General features: G+C 35.1%; 1 non-coding gene across 1 annotated transcript; it reads right to left on the bottom strand.

Annotated features, from left to right (window-relative positions):
- Positions 1-5,911: 5,911 nt before the first annotated feature.
- LOC133068748 (U6 spliceosomal RNA) lies at positions 5,912-6,018 on the bottom strand. Its single transcript, XR_009695695.1, has one exon. It is a non-coding gene; the product is annotated as a U6 spliceosomal RNA (small nuclear RNA).
- Positions 6,019-6,721: the final 703 nt, after the last annotated feature.

Below are 6,721 nucleotides of genomic sequence, written 5' to 3'. Positions count from 1 at the left end.
CAACTGAGTCACTTCATTTTCTTTCACTTTCTCTCTAGGTTGGTCATAGCTTTTCTTCCAAGGAGCAAGCGTCTTTTGATTTCATGACTGCATTCAACCTAGACAGCATATTAAAAAGCAGAGACATTACTTTGCTGACAAAGGCCCATTTAGTCAAAGGTATGGTTTTTCAAGTAGTCGTGTATGGATGTGAGAGTTGGACTATAAAGAAAGCTGAGTGCCAAAGAATTGATTCTTTTGAACTGTGGTGTTGGAGAAGACTCTTGAGAGTCCCTTGAACTGCAAAGAGATCAAGCCAGTCAATCCTAAAGGAAATCAGTCCTGAATATTCATTGGAAGGACTGATGCTGAAACTGAGGCTCCAAATCTTTGGCCACCAGATGCGAAGAACTGAGTCACTGAAAAAGACTCTGATGTTGGGAAAGATTGAAGGTGGGAAGATAAACAGATGACAGAGGATGAGATGCTTGGATGGCATTACTGACTTGATGGACATGAGTCTGAGCAAGTTCCGGGAGTTGGTGATGGAGAGGGAAGCCTGGCATGCTGCAGTCCACAGGGTCATAAAGAGTTGGACACAACTGAGTGACTGAACTGAATGGTCTAGTGGTTTTCCCTACTTTCTTCAATTTAAATCTGAATTTTAATAATAAGCAGTTCATGATCTGAGCCAGTCAGCTCCCAGTCTTGTTTTTGCTGACTATATAGTGTTTCTCCACATCTTTGGCTGCAAAGAAAATAATTAGTCTGGTTTCAGTGTTGACCATCTGGTGTTGTCCATGCGTAGAGTCATCTCTTGTATGGGAATGTGGTATTTGCTATGACCAGTGCATTCTCTTGGCCAGACTCTGTTAGCTTTGCCCTGCTTCATTTTGAACTCCAAGGCCAAATTTGCCTGTTACTCAATGTATCTCTTGACTTCCTACTTTTGCATTCCAGTCCCTGATGATGAAAAGGACATCTTTTTTAGGGTGTTAATTCTAGATGATCTTGTAGGTCTTCATAGAGCCTTTCAACTCAGCTTCTTTAACATTAGTGGTTGGGGCACAGACTTGGATTACTGTGATGTTGAATGGTTTTCTTTGGAAACAAACCAAGATCATTGTCGTTTTTGAGATTGCACCCAAGGACTGCATTTTGGACTCTTTTATTGACTATGAAGGCGATCCACTTCTTCTAAGGGATTCTTGCCCACAATAGTAGATGTAATGGTCATCTGTATTAAATTCGCCCATTCTGGTCCATTTTAGTTCACTGATTACTAAAATGTCGATGTTCACTCCTGCCATCTCCTGTTTGACCACATCCAATTTACCTTGATTCACGGAACTAACAGTACAGGTTCCTATGCAATATTGTTCTTTACAGCATTAGACTTTGCTTCCATCACCATTCATATCCACAACTGGGTATTAATTTTTGTTTTGGTTCAGCCTCTTCATTCTTTCTGGAGTTGATTCTCCACTGATCTCAAGTAGCATATTGGGCACCTACTGACCTAGGGAGTTCATCTTTCAATGTCATATCTTTTTGCTTATTCATACTGTTCGTGGGGTTCTCAAGGCAAGAATACTGAAGTGGTTTGCCACTCCCTTCTCCAGTGGACCACGTTTTGTCAGAACTTTCCCCCATGACCCATCCATCTTGGGTGTCCCTACATGGCAAGGCTCATAGTTTCATTGAGTTAGACAAGGCTGTGATCCATGTGATCAGTTTGGTTAGTTACTCAGGTTATTACTGAATATTGATCAGCATTTCCTGTGTTATACAGTAGGTCCTTGTTGGTTATATATTTTAAATATAATAGTGTGTACACAGTCTTCTCCAATGGAAAAGACTGCAATGTAGGAGACCTGGGTTTGATCCCTGGGTCAGGGCAATGGCAACCCACTCTAATATTCTTGCCTGGGAATTCCTATGGACAGAGGAGCCTGAAGGGCTACAGTTCATCAGTTCCAATTTATCCCTCACCTCTAGTTTTATTTTATTAATTACATAATAAAGTCATGATAATGCTTAACTCACATAAGATAAAGTAAATTATTGACAGAGGAGACTAACTTAAAAAAAGAAGAGAATCATTTGTAGGATAAGAGTCAATGGTTTACAAACTCTGAATTCACCACAACTTGTTATAAACAAATACACACACACACACACACACACACACACACACACATATATATATATATATATATATGTCTAAAGACTTTCCCCAATCTTTCTCTAGAATTTTACATGGGAAAGACTAACTTCATATATGACATAACTATAAAGAAAATAGCTTCCAATTTTAGGGTTTACTAAGCTTAATAAATGAAAAGTGTATGTTTAGCTAATATAGTAAAGAAACTGCAAGAGACATTTTGTACCTGAATTATGATAAAAAAAAAAAAGGATCACCATTTCTCTTATCCTCTGATTCATTTCCCTTAACAATCAGAATAGGAAAACATAAACAAACACAAGATAAGTTTTGTTTATATTCCTGTATAAATCAACTAAGTCTTAAGTCAACAAAGAATGGTGAATTTCCATAGGGATTAAAGAATAAAATTCCAGTAGTGACTTGCAATGGAAACAGCATTCAACATTTTGTGAGCTCACTGGAATTAATGACACCTGCTCCACCTATTGAGTCAGCTTGTGGTGGGAGGGTATTGGAAAGAGAAAAGTGGGTGACAAATGCAATTTCCATGAACCAAATTACATTCTGGCACAATTAGCTCATATGATTTCTTCTACTTAACTCTTCTGAGGAAAATTTGGAATAAGAAATGTTTACCACACAACATTTTTCTATTAAAGAGCACTTTTATAAAGACTGGGGTATAATCTTAGTTTCTATTATAATATAACTTCTAAAGACAAAGGTATTTTGACTTCTCAACCCAATTTCAATTACAGACAATACATAAGATTAGCTTTTCTTTTAAAGTAAGCTCCTACTATTTAGTTAAAAGCCATCAACCAGGAGACAAATCAGTTTTCAATAAGCCCTAAATCATCCCTTAATTGGAAATAAACTCTCTCTTGTCAAAAATGTAAGCAATAGTAGTGTCAGTCACTCAGCAATGCCTGACTCTTTGGGACCCTATGGACCGTAGCCCACCAGGCTCCTCTGTCCATGGGAAGAATCCAACTGAGGTCTCCTGGATTGCAGGCAGATTCTTTACCATCTGAGTTTTATCAAAATTGTAAAGGCATCTGTTGCCTCTTCCCTAATTTTTTCATGGTGAAATTGCAAAAGCAGAGCACATTAGAAGCATCATCTCTCATTCAATTATTAAGCTGTGAATAATATAGCCACTCACTTTGTCCAGCTCTTTGCAATCCCACAGACTGTAGCCCACTAGACTCCTCTCTTCGTGGAATATTCCAGGCAAGAATACTGGAGTGAGTACCCATTCCCTTCTCCAGGGTATCTTCCTAACCTAGGGATCAAATCCAGGTATCCTGCATTGCAGGCAGATTATTTACTGTCTGAGATACTAGGGGAGCCCTGAATAATATCAGATATGCTCATTCCCAAAATGTTCTTTACTAAACTTGTGTACTTTCCAAAGGGAAGACTTAAAACCAAGTGAAACTTAACTTTGATCTTGTTTTGAACATTTTCCTGAATATGACATCTTTGAAATTTTTAAGTCTTTGCCTCTTTAAGTAATGTTGAGAGCATGTGTTTACATGATAGTACTGTTTCAAGACTCAGTTTGGCTATTTCCATGGTACAGTAACTACTCTCAGTTCCCATTATGTATTAACTTGGATATATGATAAATACACAGTTAAATCTTTCTTTCTTTGAAAAGCGCCATTTTCATTATATATTAAAAAGTAACTGACTTCAACCAAATAATTCAAAATAATCAGATTTAATTTCTTCGTCACTGAAAATATTCTATTAGCTAAAATTTTCTAGAAGTATTAAGTAATGGCATTGTATGTATGTAAAATTAGAGTTTAAATTTTGATATTAGTAAAAACAAGTCACTATTACTTATTTTGTATCATCATATAATTGATAGTCACTGCTGAAACTATGTAAAATAAAACATACAAAATCTGTAATAATCTACCATCAATACCTAAAGATCATTATCTTTCAGTGGAATGTTATAAACGTTTGTTTAATTTACATTTACGTATATATGAAGTATTTCTATAAAAGTGGAATTATTCATTATATTATGTTTCATAAGCTTTTCAATGTGTATTCTCTTTGCTTTGGTTCCTAGCTATCTGAAAAATATACTTTTATATTAATGTATTCATGCTTGTATTTAGTTAACATTATTTTGTCTAGTAATCAGTGATAATAATAAGAAAAAAATAATCTATTAACTTCTAAGCATAGAACCTAAGATTCAGTATGCCACCCTCCTAGGACTCCCACTGACCCACTATCATTTTCTCATGTTTTAAAAAAATATTTGAAATGTTGGTGTCTTATTTTTACTGTTATGGAATCATGTGTTTCTAGCTCAGAATTTCTTTTAAAAATTACATTAATTTGTAAGAAATATCTTGATTTAATTGGCTTAAATACCCTCTGCAAAAGCAACTTATTCTTTCATTAAGTCATGGCTTTTATGCTTTTATTTGAATGCTTTCTTTAGGAAGTGGATATGAGAAAACTTAGAATACTCTTCTGTTGTTCTCACACATAGATATGAGTTTTTAGACCTGAGGAAGCTCTCCATTAATCCAATATCTTTTATATGAAAAATATGAAAACAAGTGTGATTCCTTTTCCTTTTTTCTGAACCTATTTTGTAGCCTAATTGGATTCTTACAGAATCTTTTACATTTACTTTTCAGCATTAAAGAAAACTTCAGTATATATGTAAATATAAATTTCTTAAGTGAGTATTGACATGTTCAGCAAATCTTTTCAATCCAAAGATTCAAGTCTTTCTAAGTTTAGGACAGTGTGCTATAATTATTTATTTAATTATGACTTCTCCTTCATAAGTCTTTTTTTTTTTTTTTCCCAATCATCCCTTGGGTCTGTCCTCCATATCACATCTTTTCTCTTTGAGTTAGGTACCTCCTTCTTTAGCTTTTCATCTTCTTAAATGGTTTATTTTTTCAGCATTATCATGACCATTACTCATTGCTCACATTGTTTTAATTTAAAAATTTTTATTCAGTTCCATGCATTGTGTACTTTGTCTTATACTGCAACCTACTTTTTAAACTTTTTAACACAATTTTTTAATTATCTAAATTTTTTTTTCTGTTTCTGGAGTTAGTATATTCTGCAGAAAAAAAAAAATGCTATGATTTTTCAGAGCGATTTTCATTCCACTGGGAAATTGGGAGTGCAGACAGTTAAAAAATTCACATTCATTTGCCCGCAGACCTCAAAGGAAGTTGAATTATTTAGACTGACCACAGTCTTGATCACTCTGCTATTCCCAGTCTTTCCATGGGGCAATACATTTGATCACTTGTCTATCTTATCTGACATTATATGAAACTCTGGTTTTAGAGAGCACAGAGATAGATGATAGACAGATAGCCTATTACTTTAGAAGCACTTAATACATATGAATGATGATGATGACCTGCAGCAGAAATCATGATCTTAGAACACTATTAAACAACATTCAGTCAAGAGTAGATGCCTACAAACACTGAATGATACTGATATCCTTATTGTTGCGTATGTTTACTTTACTTGAAGAGACAGCCAGCAATTTTCTTTTCTAATAACCACTAAAAGAAAATGATTGAGTATAACTGAGTTCATTTAATAGCTACTTTAGAACACAAAATAATGAAAAAATATAATCTAAAATAGTGAATCTGAACTTTCAGGAGATAAGAATTATATAACACATTGACAGAACAGAACATGTAGTCAGTGTACATTTATAAAGCTAATTTATAAATTTTTTTTTCTTTAAAAAATATGGAACGCTTCACGAATTTGCGTGTCATCCTTGCGCAGGGGCCATGCTAATCTTCTCTGTATCGTTCCAATTTTAGTATATGTGCTGCCGAAGCGAGCACTAATTCATAAATTAATATCAAATTTCAAAACATGTTCCTAGACCTTAAGTCCTCCTTCATGTGATTGGAACACTCATAATAAAAAGTCCTTGGCAGAAAAACTTGTAACAATTCTTGATAGGACTTTAATAATTTGTAAAAGCAATGGTTAGATGATCATTGCCTAAGTAAATAAATATCACCAAGGACACAGGCTGCCCATATAATTTGCAGTGCATTAACAATTCCATTTATTAAATCATTAACTCTTCACTAAGAACTCATTGTGAATATAGCAATTGGCACTATTCTGGACATCACAGACGTTATAAACTGCTTTTTCTCAGGAGTAGGTGGGACTTGGCAGGTTGACCGCGGGCAAGAGCCAGCAAGAAGTGCATCTCATCCCTCTTACTCAGCTTCATTTATATCATTTAGAGAAGCTGAGGATATTGGGATTCCATCTATAGTTATTTGAAACTAGTGATTTGTTCAACCTTCCTCCCATGTAGAAAAAATCACACAATTTTTTTTCCCAGAACTATGATTATATATGAAAGTTCTGATCAAGAGTAGGACTGATGCTGAAGCTGAAGCTCCAATACTTGGGCCACCTGATGTGAAGAGCCAGCTCATTGAAAAAGACCCTGATGCTGGGAAAGATTGAGGGCAGGAGGAGAAGGCAGTGACAGAGGATAAGATGGCTGGATGGTATCACCAGCTC

This window comes from Dama dama, chromosome 13 (assembly GCF_033118175.1).
Source record: "Dama dama isolate Ldn47 chromosome 13, ASM3311817v1, whole genome shotgun sequence".
Classification (NCBI taxonomy): domain Eukaryota; kingdom Metazoa; phylum Chordata; class Mammalia; order Artiodactyla; family Cervidae; genus Dama; species Dama dama.
This window is presented reverse-complemented; position numbering and strand designations above follow the sequence as displayed.